This window comes from Eriocheir sinensis, chromosome 8, assembly GCF_024679095.1.
Source record: "Eriocheir sinensis breed Jianghai 21 chromosome 8, ASM2467909v1, whole genome shotgun sequence".
Taxonomy (NCBI): domain Eukaryota; kingdom Metazoa; phylum Arthropoda; class Malacostraca; order Decapoda; family Varunidae; genus Eriocheir; species Eriocheir sinensis.
In genome coordinates this window covers 9,928,091-9,945,590 of record NC_066516.1, presented here as the reverse complement: position 1 = coordinate 9,945,590, position 17,500 = coordinate 9,928,091, and the positions used below count along the sequence as shown (strand labels likewise).

Here is a 17,500-nt window from a genome sequence, read left to right as displayed (position 1 = left end):
TGTGGGTGGGTGAGTGGGGTGTCTTTCTTTCCTTAATTTCTTTCTTGGTTTGTCGATTTTCCTTCTTTGTTTTCTTAATGATGACGGTGCTACTGATGATGAGGAAGATGATGAACGCTTGTGTCACGGCAAAGAAGAGTGTAATGAAGATGTCGTTGTGTTCTGATGTGTGATGAGAGAAAGACAAACAGACGGAGAAGCAGTTAGTGTTGAGTAGCTGTGAATAGTGTAATGATGAAGCTGGTGTAATGATGACAGTGTTGCATTGTGTTGCTGCCGAAAGAATGACAAGCTATTAGTAAGGACAGACATACAGACAGACAGTTAAGAATAGGAAAACCATAAATAGGCACAATAATACAGACAAACAGACCAGAAAGCAAGAATAAAGGGCAGTGGAGAGAGAGAGAGAGAGAGAGAGAGAGAGAGAGAGAGAGAGAGAGAGAGAGAGAGAGAGAGAGAGAGAGAGAGAGAGAGAGAGAGAGAGAGAGAGAGAGTTAATGGGCCACTAACATTAACAAGTTGCCTAAAGCGTCGCCCTCTCTCTCTTTCTCTCCTTCTCTGACCCTTTCCTCCACCCCACTTTTTTTTTTCTCTCCCGTTTTTCTCCAACTGTTTCTTCATTCTTTACGTGTTTTCCTTCACCTCCACTTCCTCCTCTTCCTCCTCCTCCTCCTCCTCCTCCTCCTCCTCCTCCATTCCTTTCTTCTCTTATCCTTTGCGTTGTTGTTTTTTATCAAAGTTGACATCCTCTTGGGGTCTACTTGTCTGTACGTCTGTCTGTGTGTCTGTCTGTTTGTCTGTCTGTCTGCCTGTCTATGTATGTATGTATGAAAGTAGGTAGGTCTCTCTCTCTCTCTCTCTCTCTCTCTCTCTCTCTCTCTCTCTCTCTCTCTCTCACGTAATGCGGTAAGTCATTGGCTTTCAGAACGAGAAATAATCATCCTGCCGTGGAAAGCTTGTTAATCCGTCATCATTACGTTTTCTTTCTCTTCTGCAGCAGCGAGGAAACTTGTTGCGCAGCGGCGGCATTGCGAGTGTTTTTTTGTTTTTTTTCCTTTCTTTCTCCACATTCGTATTTTTCCATGGCTTGTTTTTCGTTTTTTTTCATCCGATGTTTTTTGGGAGCTTTCGTAAATTCATTTGTGAGTCGTTTTCCGATATGTGGAGGGGGGGTTATTGGGGTTGTGTGTGTGTGTGTGTGTGTGTGTGTGTGTGTGTGTGTGTGTGTGTGTGTGTGTGTGTGTGTGTGTGTGTGTGTGTGTGTGTGTGTATGTGTGTGTGTGTGTGTGTGTGTGTGTGTGTGTGTGTGTGTGTGCTTACAGTCACGTATATCCTTCCCATTGACAGTTTAATTTGTTCTCGTCTTGCTTTTCATGAGTGTGTGAATGGCAGGGCGTCCCACACACACACACACACACACACACACACACACACACACACACACGGTAGCCTTGAGCCGTTCCCGTCCCTGACCCGCCCAGACCCCACCGAGCCCCGCGTGCCTGTGCCTATTGGTGACACCGTTCCCCCGTTTCCCCGTTCCCCCTTCCCCAGGCGAAGTGTCGAGGGGCGTGTCGGCACCTCTTTGCTGTTCCCCGGGGAAGAGTGGCAGTTGTGTTTTCAGTTCTCAACTATATTTTCATGTTTCTGTCTGTCTGTGTCTGTCTCACTGTGTCTGTCTCTGTTTCTGTCTGTCTGTCTCTCTGTCTATCTATCTATATCTATCTGTCTATCTAACTATCTATCTGCATTTCTTTATCTATCTATCCATCCATCTCACCAGTTATATCTCCTCTTCTCAACTTCCCTTTATGATTGTCTTTTCTTTTCATTAATTTATTTCAGTAGGTAATTGGATATTCTGAATCATTAACTCGCTTTGAACCTCTTTATTCAATAGATTTCCCGGACATGTACATAAGACTATATCCTCTGTCCCTTGATCTCCCTCTCTATTACCTGAATATGCTCTGATGGGTGACTCAGTTCTGTAACGAGTATGTCATTAGCAAACTTTCTTCTATCGAGTTATCCTTCCCCTTGAAGCAGCCAATGTTCGTGCCACGTGTCTAGTGTAGCGCGAGTTAGGAGGAGGAACCAGAAATAGAAGCGACCTGAGAAGCAGTATAGGGCGGTATGTGTGTGTTTGTTTGTGTGTCGATGGGAAAAATGCCTCCCCGAGCGTGGCGTTGGTAATGGTGGTGTGGCGGCTCCTGTCTCCGTTGCGTCACCTGCCTCATAAATCTCGCCCGTAACCGGATGCTACAGTAAATTGTCGACCCCTCACCTTCTCCCTCTCCCTCTTCGTACAACGCGCCGCCACAGCGCACCGCCTATACTCAGAGACCCCGCTGCCGTCTTTCCCTTTCCTCCGCCCCACTTTTTTTTCTCTCCCGTTTTTCTACACCTGTTTCTTCTTTCTTTACGTGTTTTCCTTCACCTCCATTTCCTCCTCCACCTCCTCCTCCTCCATTCCTGTCTTCTTCGTTTATCTTTTGCGTTTTTTTTTTTTTTTTCGAAGTTGACATCCTCTTGCACCTTCACACATTTCAAGTTTACGTAGACGGAATAAGATCTAGTCTCGATTCTTCTCAGCATTTTTTTTTGGGGGGGGAGGAGGATTGTTGCTCCGTCTCCCCTTCCATTTTTATTTTTATTTTTTTACGGTAAAGGAAATACACAAACCAAAATATGATTGAAGTATTTGTTTCTTAACCTGCCACGTTCTGCTCCTGTAAAGAAGAACAAGTGTTAAAAAAGAAAGATCAAATTTAACTCCAGGGCTTAACTGATATTCTCCCCCACTCCCTCCTCTCTTATTCCTCCTCCTCTTCCTCTTGGTCCTCCTCCTGCTCATCCTACTGCTGCCACTGCTATTGCTTCATCTATTTGGAGTCAGAACATTTATGCTGGAGTACGTAATCTCGGTCCCTTGCCCCTTCCTTACTCTCCAGCTGAGTATGAAGACACATCTCCTTCCGAAATTAACCCTCTCTTGTGTTCTTTCTATTCAGTTATCTTTTATAGGAGCAGTGATTAGCGGGCTTTTTTTGTGTGTTTGTTTGTTTTGTTTTGCCCTTGAGCTGTTTCCTTTGGTATAAAAAAAGACACACACACACCCTGCCAATTTAGTGCTGCCCCGATGTCACTGTCTTACCACCATCACCACCGATACATCTTCACACATTCTAAGTCTATGCGGAATCGAACACAGTAAGACCTAAAGTAAGTGTTGTAGTCGCGTATTTATTTTCATTCCTCACATACGCCGGGCGGACGTTCGAACACAAGCCATTTTGAGTCAAGTAGGACCATTAGCCTTTCAGTCAGAGGGACATCGGCATACTACACGCCCCCCCCCACCCCCACCCCCACCCCGCCCCCGCATCAGTCCCCAACACCAACAGACCCCCTCCGCCCCCTCTCCGTGCTCTCAATAATGCAGTGAACCGTCCATCCTCGAGCACTCCATCCACTACTGTTAAAAGAGATGCTCAGAAAATGACTTCTCTATTGGCCACTCTTTTCTACCTTCATAGGACCAGAGCTTAGCGGGCTTTTTTGTTTTAATTTATTTTATGCTGTTTCCATTGCTATAGAAAAAAAGTGATGTGTACAGTGGTAGTAGTAGTAGAAGTAGTAGTAGTAGTAGTAGCAGCAGCAGCAGTAGTAGTAGTAGTAGTAATAGTAAAGGTAACCGTGAGGGGAAAACTATTGTAACAATGCAGCCGTGAGAGAGAGAAGAAATGAAACTGATGACACCAAACTTTCCTTAAATTGATGTGGCAAGTCTATACCTTTTGTGGGGTGTAGGGTGACGGTGCCGTGGGGAGGGAGAGGAAGAGAGAGAGGGAGGGAGAGGAAGAGGCTGTACGTGCAGTGACAGAGGTGAGGGAGCTAACAATGGCTGCGAGGGTGAGGATGTAGATGGATGGGTGGATACAGTGTTTCCAGCAATTCGCTCCTTCCTCTCCTTCCCTTTCTCCCTCAACCCATTACGGGAAGACGCCTCGCTTGGCCTACCCCCTTCCCCTCCTCCCCTCCTCCCCCTACTCGCCCCTTTCCCACCTCCTCGCCCCCTAACACATATTTTTTTTTTTTTAATTCAAGGTCTTTAAAGTCTCGATTCTTCCTCGCACTTTTCTTTTTTTTCTGCGCCGCCGCCTCTTCCATTTTTCTCTTTTACGGTCAAGGACGCCGACCCAAAATAGGAATGAAGTTTTTTTTTTTTTTTACCTGCAACAACGTTCTGCTCCTGTCAAGAAAAATGTCCAAAAAGAAAAAGAAAATTTAGTTCCATGGCTGTGTTGATGCTCTCCTGCACCTCTCCGCTTATTCCTTCATCTTTTCCTCTTCTTGTCTTCTTCTATCTTTACATCCTCCTCCGTCACCTCCCTTCCATTCCTCCTTTCCTCTTGTTCCTCCTCCTCTCTCCTTATTCTCCTCTTCAGCCTCTCTTTCGTCCTTTTTTTCGTCCTTATTCAAACACTATCTTTCCAAACTCTTCCCATTCTTTATTCCATCCATTTTTTTTTTTCTTCCTTTAACCTCTCTTTCTCCCATCCATCACCTCTCATCCTTCTTTCATCTCCTTCGATCCCCTTCTTCCTCTCACTTCCACATTCAACTTCCCTCCTCCTCCCTCTCCCCACCACCACTCAACTCTTCATTCCTCCTATCTCTTGGCTTTTTATTGTCTTTTCATCATTCGTAAAGTGAGAGGAGAAAGTGGCTCAGTAGGGAAGGTGAAGGGAAGGAAAGGTGAATGGAGGAGGATTATTAAGGTAAGGAGTTAAGGTAAGGTAAGGGGGAGGATCGTTGAAGGCAAAGGCTCTGATGTCAGTCTTGTTTATCGGACACCTTAAGGGCCCGTATACTCGAACGCCTACGATTTCCTTCAAAGGCTATAGAGAGGACTAGCTGAGTTCTCATGAGTGTGTTTTTCCGTTCCTAGAAGCCTTGTCAAACTACCACCAGGGTCATAGAATCGGGTAGCCCTACTTCTAAGACAGTCTTTTCAAATAGGTATATGTACTAAGTCTCAGAAGTGTTTGAGAATTCGGAACCTTATCTTTATGGCTCCCTGGTGCGTTGGAGGAAGTCTTTGTTTACTTTGTCTGTTTGTTTAAGTTTAGAAAGTTAGGCCCGATGTATGGTGACAATTTTTCTTGCTCTCCTCTTCCTCCTTCCCTCTCCCACGCCTCCCGCCCCCGTCACCAAGACAGAGCGTGGCAACTGTTGCGGCAGCGACGAGACAAGTGGCGGTGTCTCGTGGTAATGGCCCATAGAGTCTTATCTCGCGCGAACGGATGGAGGGAGGGGTGCTGTAGGGGCGAGAGAGAGAGAGAGAGAGAGAGAGAGAGAGAGAGAGAGAGAGAGAGAGAGAGAGAGAGAGACTATACGCACCTCACTACTATCTGTGTTATCTACGGTGCCTGGAGATAACAGCTTCCGCCAACAACTATCAACAATAGCCATAACGTGAGTGTAAGGCAAGGTAGGAAGTCGAGGGTTTATCGAAATGGTGTTCTGATGTTGCTGCTCCTGCGCCTATGACTTCATATAACCGCGAGGCACCTCTAGACCATGTGTGTTTGTGTGTGTATGTGTGGGGGGGGGGGGGAGTGCGTGTGCGTGAAAGGACGTGAAGAGAAAAGGGGAAGCGGGACGTGAAAAATAAGAGAGGGAAATATGTAAGAGTGGTGAGGGGAGGGAGGGAGAAAAAGAAGCCGGTAGGAAATGAGAAGAGTGATGGAACATAATGGTAAGGGGAAAAGTGATGGGGAAAATAAGGGAGGGAGGCGTGTAGGAGAGGGAAAAGGAAAGGAAGGGAGAGAAGAGAGGGAATGAGGGAGGTAGGGGGAAAGGGGAAGGTGTAGGGACGTACAGGGACAGGGGGCAGCGGGATGTGTGTGTGTGTGTGTGTGTGTGTGTGTGTGTGTGTGGGATTATCAAGGCCGCGCCCCTTCAGCAGCTGTGTTTATTCAAGGCCGTTTGGCTCCGCGATCACCTCGTTAGCCGGTCGTTATGACGGGACGCAATGGGGTGATGCCTGATAAGTTTTGAGAGAGAGAGAGAGAGAGAGAGAGAGAGAGAGAGAGAGAGAGAGAGAGAGAGAGAGAGAGAGAGAGAGAGAGAGAGGAAGAAAGAAACAAAGAAGGAAAGAAGGAAAGAAAGAAAAAGGAAAAAGAAAGAAAGAATAATAGTCAGCGATGGAGTATTATAGACAAAGGAGTTCAAGTTCGGAAATTAAGCGTTGAAATGGGGGAGAGAGAGAGGTCAGTGGAGGGTTTGGACATATTATGGAAAGGGTACTGAAGAGGAGGAAGGAAGGGGGGAAAGTGATGAAAGGGAAGGGAATAGCCAGTCAAAGGTGTGGGCATGTCGAAGGGGTAATAAAGAAAAGGAGGGAAGGGAGTAAGGGTGAAAAAGTGCATATATTTCCTTCATTTGGTCTGCCTCTAGTGCGTGGCTCGGCGGGGTCAGGCTAACGTTCGCTGCCTCTCCCGTGTGTTGGCAAAATGACTGCTGCAAGTTTTATCGACCTGCAATGAACAAAACAGACTGACTCCTCCCCTGCGACTGTCCCTCTTAAAGTACGTGTGTGTGTGTGTGTGTGTGTGTGTGTGTGTGTGTGTGTGTGTGTATTAAGAGGCCGAAAACTTTATTTGATGTGGTAAATATAATGTTTTTTTTTTTTTTCTTTTGCATCGGGTAAATTTTTATTCCTGGTGTGGTATTTATCGCCGAAGTATTATTTATTCCGCACAAAATTAATTCAACTCGATACTAAAACGCACGCATCGTTATTCTCATCACTCCTCTCATCATTTTGCTTTCGTCCTTTTAGTTAATTCTGGATATTAATAGAAGACTTTGTTATCGTTATCTTATCATTCTGTTTTCGTTCTTATATATAGTGTTGGATTAGAATTAGCCAGTCAAGGGTGTGGGCATGTCGAAGGGGTAATAAAGGAAAGGAGGGAAGGGAGTATGGGTGAAAAAAGTGTATATATTTCCTTCATTTGGTCTGCCTCTAGTGCGTTGTAATTAGAAAGCTTTATTAGTGTTGTCTTCGTGAAACCTTAACGAGTAACCCAAAATGTGGCAGGAACCTGAACTACAAGCTGCATTCTTACCACAATGCGAACATCAACAGGTATTATGTATCAGTATATTAGCGAGTAACTTTCCATGTGGCAGGAACGTGATTTACAAGCTCCACTTCAATGCGAACATCAACAGGTATCATTTATCAGTCAGTATATTTTATTGTTCGTTATGACCTGAAGGCTGCGATAAATATATAACTCATCGATACGTTCCTTTTATTTTAGATTTATTTTATTGATATTTCTTTGTGTGTGTGACTGACTCGTTTCATGGTAAAGGACATAGTGCCAGACTGCTGATGGTGGAGACGGAGACCCGAGACAGAGACAGACACTGCCGATAATAACAGCAAATTGCTCCTCGCCTACCCACTTATCTATCCTGCATTCATCACCACCACCACCACCACCACAACTTTTACAACCACCTCCAACACCACCACCAACAACAACAACACCACCACCACCTCCACCACCAACAGCAACACCACCACGACTGCTGCCACCACCTCCATCACCACCACTACCACTTCCATCACCAATATTGCTTCCACCACAACTGCCACCACTACTATTATCACCACCACCCCCACCACCACCACCATCACACCACACCCACCACACCATATTTACCATCCCCTTCACCACACACCACCACCATCACCGTCACCACCACAACCACACCACCACCACCACCACCACCACCACTACCGCCGTCACCGCCACCACTCCTCGGCCATCCATCGCAGCCAAGATTCAATAAGGCATGATTTACGCCCTCTCGTTAATCGTGGCCATGTCCCATCTCCGTGAGAGAGAGAGAGAGAGAGAGGTGGGTGGGAGTGGTGGGGTATGCAGAGAGGTAACATGATGGGACGTGTTGAGTGGAGAGAGGCGACGCGGCGAAGGAAAAAGGTTAGGAGAGAAAAGAGAGGAGGTAGGGAAAGAGGAGAATTAAGGGATGTAAGGGAAAGGGGAGAAGGGATGAGAAGAGGGAAACGGGAGAAGTTAGTAAGGAAAAGGGGAGAGGGGATGAGACAATGGAAAAAGATTAGGGGAAGAGGGAGGAGAAAAGGAAAAATGAAAGTCTAGGGAAGTAGGGGAAAGAGGAGAGGGGATGGGAAGAGTAAAAAAAGTGATGAGAAGAGGTAAGGAAAGGGGAAGGTGCATAATCGTAAAGGGAAAGGGGAAGAGGGAATTGAGGAGTAGGGACGTGGGGTCAGTAAAGAGAGGGGAACATCTGCTGGCTCAGGAGGTGGAGAGGGGTGTGGAAGGAGGGTGAAATGGGTGGAGGGGGGTGGTGATTTATTGTCCTTCCATCTAATTTGCTGACCCCTCCTTCAACCCAAACATACCTCCTTCATCCAACTCTCTTCACCCGCACCCACACATCCACCCACACTCACAACCCACGATCACAGGCCATAACTTACTACCTGTTACACACACACACACACACACACACACACACACACACACACACACACACACACACACACACACACAAACCTATTATTTCACTAGTTCGAGCAATTACTGAAAGGAATCCCCCGTTGAGCCTCTTCTATTCCACCGGCGAAGACTCACCCGCCCACCACACACAGGGGAAGGAAGGAGGGACGCACCACTAGCTTGGAGGCGCAGACGACGATGACGCAGACGACGACTCGGCCCAAGAGAATCGTCGCCTCTGGAAAAATGGAACAGAGAATCCTTGAAGTCGCACGCCTGGGAAAAAGAAGAGCAAGATAAAAACGCGGCGAAAAATACGAGACGTGCTCAAATTGGATGATGAGACCTGGATCACACTGAATGCGCGAACACCTGCAAGTAATGGAAAGTAAATTTAAGACTTTTCATTACTAGCGGGGAATGGCGACCGAGGGAAGCGCTTCTTGCATAAATAAACGGAAGGGCGGGAGGGAGGGAGGGAGGTGCACGTGGACGGACGGACAGACGGGAGGAAGAGAGGTGGTGCACTGAGGTGGTGATGTCGGGAGGGAGTGTGAACGAACGAATGAGTGTTTGGTCAGAGTGTAACAGGAAACTACTACCAAGGCGGCGGCGGATGGGAAGGAGTGTTAACGAGTACAAAAGTGGACGGACGTACGACAGGGAGCGGCGAGATGTTGGAGGTGATGTCGGGAGGGAGTGTGAACGAGCGAGTGAGTGTTTGGTCAGAGTGTAACAGGAAACTACTACCAAGGCGGCGGAGGAAGATGAGAAGGAGGGTTAGCGAGTACAAAAGCAGGAAGTAGAAAGGTAGAAAATGGTGTTGGCGCGGTGAAATTATCCGGAAATAAGTGATAAATGTTGAGAAGAAAAGAATGGGCCGATGGTAAACACTGATACCAGGCGACGAAAGAGAAACCTGAGATGCGCCCGCTGATGCCGTGTCATAAAAACCGGTATTTAGAATGTACTAATACGGTTGTAGACGCATGTACCCGTCATAAAGCTGGTCAAATTAACGAGATATAAACGTAATTAAGATACCTTGAACTGCAATAAACTTAAAAATGAGGTTACAGACACAAAAGGATATAAATGACAGACAGTATAAGATTGAAAACCCACACGCAAGGAAGTCATGCTGATATATGCTACTTAGCGGCGTAAATTAAAAAAAAGAACGAAGGGGAAAGCTATATGACTCAAAACAAGTGGAAGTAAAAGTATATTGAAGGGCGAGAACACTGGGCAGACCTAACTGAGTATAGAAAAAACAGACGCATCGATAAATATCAATAAGGATCAGAGTGCGCCGCCCTTTCTTCCCTTCTTTTGTGTACTAGAGCAGGAAGTACCTTTGAAGAAAAATATATAGTTGCGACACAAAAGAGAAACCAAAAGAAAGGCCGGATCGTCACGAGTTTGAGGCCTCGCTGCCTAACTAACGCCCTCAGCAGCTACAACAAAGTAAAGGAGTCCCTAAGAGTATAGCGTTGACACACGGAGAAAGCTGGAGATGAATAGAAAGGAAAACAGCAGCGGTTTGAAGGGGGGGAGGTGAGTGGAGGCCTCCGCGGTGAAGGGGGCGGCGCGCCTCGTCTCACCTGGCCGCCTTTATGAGGTATTGTTCACCTGCTCAGCATGCAGCGAGACGCGACGTGACGCCTGACCCCGGCCCGACAAAACACACGCCACGGAAGCCCCTCCGAAATTTTGCCCTGCCTCCTCCGCCTCTTCCTCCTCCTCCTCCTCCTCCTCCTCCTCCTCATTGTCTTATTCGTTTCCTCGCTTCCTCTGTTTAATGTATTCAAATTTTCTTGTCTTCGTACTCATTTGAATGATTTTCATTCTATTCTTCAACACCATTTTGTGATAAATATTGCAACCACTATTACTACAAATAATATTACAAACACATTCACTTTTACTTCTACTACTACTACTACTACTACTACTACTACTACTACTACTACTACTACTACTGCTACTACTACTACTACTACTACTACTACTACTACAACTACTACTACTACTACTGCTGCTGCTGCTGCTGCTGCTTATATAATAATAATAATAATAATAATAATAATAATAATAATAATAATAATAATAATAATAATAATAATAATAATAATAATAATAATAATAGTGATAATATCAATGAAGTACCCCAGCCATTATTCGCTGCCTCGCTCATTATTATTATCATAATTAATACCAATGTTATTTTACCATCATTTCTATTGAAAATATATGTGTTAATGATTTGTATTATATTCATTATTATTATTATTATTATTGTTATTACTAGTAGAAGTAGTAGTAGTAGTAGTAGTAGTAGTAGTAGTAATAGTAGTAACAATATCATCAAATCATCAAAATCACGAAACCACGTTCCCAAGTCAAGAATGACTGAAGCAAGTCTCCGTATTCGCTACACGCCTCATAGGCGCACTACAAGAGCAGTCGCCACGCCATTTTAATTAACTTTTGGCCAAGAGCACTAGCCAATAGGGTCACTCAGTGCTGCCCACCCACGCTCTGCCAGGAAGGGAGGTCATCCGCGGCGAGAGACAAGTCCGAGGATGTTTTTATTTCCTTCTTTCCCTAAAAGGCAAATAAAGTCACCGAGTCATATGAGAATATTGTCTCCATGAGTGTCATGCATTACCTTACCTCGACGTGTTGCTGTTATTCTTTAGTTTCATTATTTTATTTTATTGTTATTTTATGCTTTATGTACCATTAATATTTCCCCGCTGGCGCTCGCGGGAGTATATTGTATTGGAAAAATTGTTCTCATTCTCCTCCTCCCTCCTCAATCTTTTCTCCTCCTTCACTTCCTCCTCCTCCTCCTCCTCTTCTTCCTCCTCCTCCTCCTCCTCCTCTTCTTCCTCCTCCTCTTCCTCCTCTTCCTTTTCCTCCTTCTCTAACTCAACCTCCTCCTCTACCACCCTCTCTTCTATTCCTTCCTCCTCCTCCTATCTTTCCTCCTCCTCTTCCTCTTCTTCTTCCTCTCCACCTCCACCACTACCCTGTCTTCTCTTTCCCCCTTCCCTCTCCTATCTAATTTTTCTCCTCTTCCTCCTCCTTCCCATTCTCCTCCACCACTGCAACCACCTCTTCCCATCCCTCTCAATTCTTTTCTCCTCTTCCCTCCCCTCTTCCTCCTTCTCCTCCTCCTCCTCCTCCTCCTGGTCCTCCTCTTCCCCCACTCATTTTCATCGATTCCGGCGAGACTCCTTTTCTTTGTTTTCACTCCTGCATCCATTCATCTTGCTCCGCCTTGTAATTCCTCGTTGTCCTCCGTCATGCGTTCGTTCGCGCGCGGATCAATCTTCTTGGATACGATATATATATTTTCTGTATTTCATTATTGCTGGTGTTCGCATTGTCTTCTTCCTCCTCCCTCACGCACACGCACACGCACACACGCACATGTCTACACACACACACACACACACACACACACACTCTCTCATTCCATGTCTGTCTACCTCTGTCTGTGTCTGTCTGTCTGTCTGTCTCTTTGTTATTTATTTATATTTTTCTCTGTTTTTCTTTTTGTTTCTCGATTTATTCTTTCATGTTTTTTTTCGTCTTTTTCTCTCTTCTTTATTATTTACTATCTGTCTTCTTTTTCTTTCATTCTTGGTCTCTCTCTCTCTCTCTCTCTCTCTCTCTCTCTCTCTCTCTCTCTCTCTCTCTCTCTCTCTCTCTCTCTCTCTCTCTCTCTCTCTCTCTCTCTCTCTCTCTCTCTCTCTCTCTCCACGCCCACCTCCTTCAGCCACGTGCTCTTCTTCTTCCACTTCAGTAGCTCCGTACCTGCCTTGCGATGCTTTGCCTGACGACCCGTATTCATGTCGCCTCGCCTCGTGCTTTCATTAACCTTAAACGGAGTGAACCTTGCAGCGGTGGAGACATGCGGGGTCTCAGGAGCGAAATTTCACGCTGAGTTTCCTATTTCATCAGGTAAATGGCGTGCGCCGAGTGCGTGCCGAACCGTTTTCTCCTACGAGCTTCCGAGTTTCTGCGAGGTCGATTTCTCGTTCACTCGTTCTCTGTATCTGTCTGGTTTCTCTCTCTCTCTCTCTCTCTCTCTCTCTCTCTCTCTCTCTCTCTCTCTCTCTCTCTCTCTCTCTCTCTCTCTCTCTCTCTCTCTCTCTCTCTCTCTCTCTCTCTCTCTCTCTCTCTCTCTCTCCCCCCCCCCCCCATTGTTGTTTACCTTCCTTTGTCTTTCTTTTTGTTTTATTTTTTCTTTCTCGATTTATTCCTTCATGTTTTTTCTCTTATTTGTTATTTACTGTTTTTTCTTTTCTTATTCTTTATTTTTTATTGTTTCCTTCTTTTCTTCTCTGTTATCTAAATCTTACTCCATGATAACAGCTTCTGCAACGTGTCTCCCTCTCCTTTTCCTCCCCCTTGCCTTATCTCCCCTCTCTTTCCTCTCTCCCTCTCCTCTCCCTCCTTTCCTCCATTTCCTCTCCCATCCTCTCTCTCCCTCTCAGCAACACAACATTAAACACTTTTTTTCTTGCTTTTTCTTCATTCTTTTCCTCTTCGTCTCTTCTTCCTCTTCGTCTTAATACTTACATCAATTTAATCATCTTTGTCAGTTAGACCTCCTCCTCCTCCTCCTCCTTCTCTTCTTCTTCTTCTTCTTCTTCTTCTTCTTCTTCTTCTTCTTCTTCTTCTTCTTCTTCTTCTTTTTCTTCTCCTTCTTCTCAAGCACGGGACCCCAGCTAAGCGTCATCCTTCATAACATATACCTCCTCCTCCTCTTCCTCCTTCCCTCCCTACTTTCCTTCCTCGTTGGCTGCTTCCCTTCCCTCCCTCCCTCCCTTCTCCCCCTTTACCTCCTGACCTCCTCAACAAAATTTCCACTTTTCCTTCGCTGAAAAAATAATGTATTATCTATGACAGATTTTTCCACTGCGCCAACACCTCGGCTCCTTCCCTAATGCTGGCCTCTCACGCACATATCACCGCCATTTCCGTCGCTTCCTTCCCTTCCCTTCCCTTCCTTTACCTTTCTTCCCCTCCCTGCCCTCCCCTCCCCTCCTCAGTAAGACTCCACTGAGATCACCTTTTCCCGGAAGTCTCACAGACAATAGTTCACTAACCTCTTATCTCGATATTTTATTACTTTCATTAGTGTGTATTTGGTGCAAAGAATAAGGCCGGAGTAAAAGTTAACATTACTGAAAAAACTATTACTCCCACAACTACTAAGATTTCTAGTAATATTAATAACAAATAATCGTGAGTTATAATAATAAAAAATAATAATAATAATAAAAAAAAAAAAAAAAAAAAATAATAATAATAATAATAATAATAATAATAATAATAATAATAATAATAATAATAATAAAAAGTTTTCCGTGACAAAGAGACTGAGATAGAAATTTGAGTCTCTATATATACACGCCACTGTCATTGTTGAAACATTATTTTTAATTATCTTGAGCCTCCCGGCTGAAGAACTTCCGGTTAATGTGCTTCACGAGGTTATAACTACACGAGTCCATGTTTAAGAAGCTTTCCTGTGCACGCACACACGCTCGCACGTACAGATGCTTCCTCGCACGAGACGATAAAATTTCAGGAATTCGCTCTGCAAATGTCTGTCTTCTGTATTGGGCGACAGGCTTTTGATCTTAGTGTTAACGCTATTCCGGCTTTAGTTTTCTCGATAATAATGGTGGAGCGAGAGCAGAAAGTGGAGCATCTACTGCAGTTCTATCATTTTGTTTTATGTTTTGTCTTTTGTGTGTTGGGGAGCGATTTGGGCAAGGTAACCTGGCCAAAGAGCTTTTGAATTAAACGTTTTGTGGGGTCGCTTAATACTAATTTAAAAGAAAGAAAAAGAAAATAGAAGCAGTAGTAGTAGTAGTAGTAGTAGGAGGAGGAGGAGGAAGAGGAGTAATAGTAGGAGTAATGATAATGCTTGTGGACGAAGTAGTAGCTATTTTGATTGGTGGTAGTGATGCTGCTGACGTCACAGTCCCTCGCCTACCACTACTAGTGCTGGTACTACTGATATTATTACTACTACTAATGCTAATGATAAGACTAATGCTAGTACTACTGCTGCTGCTACGTTTACTACTGCTGCTACTACTACTAACAATAATGATAATAATAATACCACTACGATATTCTTTTTATTACACTGTTCATCTTTCTGTCGCTGCCATTGTTGCTAAAAATACAAATAATCATGTCTGCTTTTGCTACCAGTGCAATGATAATGAACAACAGTAGTTACAATGTTGATGAAAATAATGCCGATCTTAATAATAATAATAATAATAATAATAATAATAATAATAATAATAATAATAATAATAATAATAATAATAATAATAATAATAATAATAATAATACACTACAAGCTAAGTGGAGTCGTTTGGGAGCTCGACGCAATTAGCCAATGGATGCCCTGAGGCTTAGACCGGGAGAGAGAGAGAGAGAGAGAGAGAGAGATGAGGTAACAATGACTCCGCTTTCACACAATACTCTTCTCTCTCTCTTGCTCCAGCTCTTTCTCTTCCCCTTCTCTCCCCGCCTCCTCTTCTTCCTCGTGTGGATGTCTTCTTCCTCCTTACCTCCGCTCTTTCCTCTTTTGTTCCCTCTTCTTCCTGTTATCGCCGTGCTGTGCTGTATCACGCGTTCTCGCATAATCTCGTGTTCGCCCTCCGTGTTTCTGCTTCCTCCTCGCAATTTTCCTGTCATTTCCTTATTCATAATTCTCTCTCTCTCTCTCTCTCTCTCTCTCTCTCTCTCTCTCTCTCTCTCTCTTAGCACAATTTTCGCCTTGTTAACTCTTAATTTCTCTCGTTTTTGTGTACTTTTTTCGCTTCCTTTTCAATCTCGTAGTTTATTTCGTTTATTTCAGGACTCTCAGTCAGCTTGTTTGTTCCTCCTTCTCCTCCTCCTCCTCCTCTTCCTCGTCCTGTATCTCTTCCTCCTTGTCCCCTTCATCGTCCCCTTCTTCTTCCTCCTCCTCTTCCTTTTTCTTTAACGTGACATTCATCTCTCTGTCCTTTTAGTATTTATTTATTTTTCCTTCCGTCTCTTCCCTGCCATCCCTCTATCCTTTCGTCCCTCTCTTCTTCTCTTCTTCCCTCTCTCTCCCTTTCTTCCTCAATCCTCTTAGTCTTTCTCATCCTCCGATTTTTCACACTTTCTTACTTGTCCGTTTTTCTTTTCTGTTTTATTCCCTTCATCTTTACTTGCCTTCCTTGTACATTTCCTTATTTCTTTTGTTTTCTTTTTTTAGTTTCTCTCCTTATCAGTTACTTTGCTTTAATTTCTCAGCCTTCCATTCTTTTTCATTCTCCCATTCTTTTTCATCCTCCCATTCTCCCATTTTTTCACTCTTTTTCATTCTCCCATGTTTTTTCTAGTTTCTCTCCTCATCGGTTCCTTTGCTTTAATCTTTCAGTCTCCCATTCGAGGTTAGAAAGTGAGAGAAAACGATGATAAAACTGGGAAAAGATGAAGACGTTTAAGATGACAAGAACGTTGAAGATGAGATGAAGAAAGAGGAAGATGAGGAGGAGGAGGAGGAGAAGAAAAGAATCGTTGGTGGAAGAATATTTACCGGAAGAATAGAGTAATAATTTCCACGTGAATAAGGGGCTAATAAAAAGACAATGTATCAGATAGTAAAGAATGACAAACAAAAAGAAAAATGTGTATCAGATGAGAGAGAGGGAGAAAGAGAAAGAGAGAAAGAAACAAATAAATAAATAAACAGAAGAATAAACAAACAAGGAAACAAATAAATGCAAGGGAGGAAAGAGAGAGGGAAGGAAGGAAGAGAGAGAGGGAGATAGAGAATTAGGAAATATTTGGAAAGATAGCGAAAAGGGAAACACACACACACACACACACACACACACACACACACACACACACACACACACACACACACACACACACACACACACACACACACACACACAGGTACACACAAGAAGAGGTTAAAAGTAAGAATTAACTCTCCCGAATAATTATGATCAGCACGACTTTCAACAGGTAGTCAAACACCTTTTCTCTCTCTCTCTCTCTCTCTCTCTCTCTCTCTCTCTCTCTCTCTCTCTCTCTCTCTCTCTCTCTCTCTCTCTCTCTCTCTCTCTCTCTCTTCCCCCCCTCTCTTTCGCTCTTCCCCCCCTCTCTCTCCCCCTCCATCCCTACCCCTCTCCCCCCCTGCATGCTTTCTCCCGCACACTCCTCTGAAAAAAACGACAAATCAAACTACTAAATTCAATGATAATTTTCGCCGATTCTGCGCTACTCGTCTGCGTGAGAGAGCGGGAGGGGGCAAAGGGGTCAGGCTGCAGGAGGAGGGGGAGGAGGAGGAGGAGGAGGAGGAGGAGGAGGAGGAGGTTGAAGAGGTGATAGAGAGGATCAAGCTGAGGTCAATTGAGTTAAGGAAGAGCGCATCACGTAGTGTGTCTGTAAACGGGGAAAGTTGGCCGTTGCGAGGGACAGCAGAGAGAGAGAGAGAGGAGACTGTTGTTGTTACCGGGGTAGTAGTCGCAGTCGTAGCAGGAGCAGCAATAGTAGTAGTAGTAACACTAGCAATAGGAGAGGAGGACGCTGAATGAGAGAAAGAAAATGAGAAGCCAGATAGGTGATATAGCAGAAGTAGCAGCGGTGCCATTGGTCGTAGTAGCAATAGTAGAAATGGAGAAAGTAAAGAAGTTGGTAGTGATGTAGGTAATGGTTGGACTGCTGATCATAATATTGCTAGTAGTAAGAGTAGTAATAGCATTGTAGAGAGTGATGGTAATGGTGATAGAAGAGAAAAGAATTTAGAAGACGGAGGAGAAGAAGAAGAAGAAGAAAAAGAACAAGAAGAAGAAGAAGAAGAAGAAGAAGAAGAAAAAAGAAGAAGAAGAAGAAGAAGAAGAACAACAACA

At 44.4% G+C, this 17,500-nt stretch overlaps 1 protein-coding gene and 1 long non-coding RNA gene across 4 annotated transcripts in view; one reads left to right on the top strand and one right to left on the bottom strand.

The window, feature by feature from the left end:
* LOC126995486 (uncharacterized) overlaps positions 1 to 17,500 on the bottom strand; it is a 77,540-nt gene that overhangs the window by 15,939 nt on the left and 44,101 nt on the right. Inside the window, exon 2 of one of the 3 annotated variants that reach the window (XM_050855069.1) lies at positions 8,703 to 8,805. The exons of 1 other annotated variant lie outside the window; for it this stretch is intronic. The gene's annotated coding sequence lies outside the window, so the exon portion shown is untranslated. The remainder of the gene's footprint in view (positions 1 to 8,702; positions 8,806 to 17,500) is intronic. One more of the 3 variants, XM_050855067.1, reaches the window with a different exon arrangement.
* The window catches only part of LOC126995493 (uncharacterized), an 85,562-nt gene that overhangs the window by 59,940 nt on the left and 8,122 nt on the right, over positions 1 to 17,500 (top strand). The window lies entirely within an intron of this gene.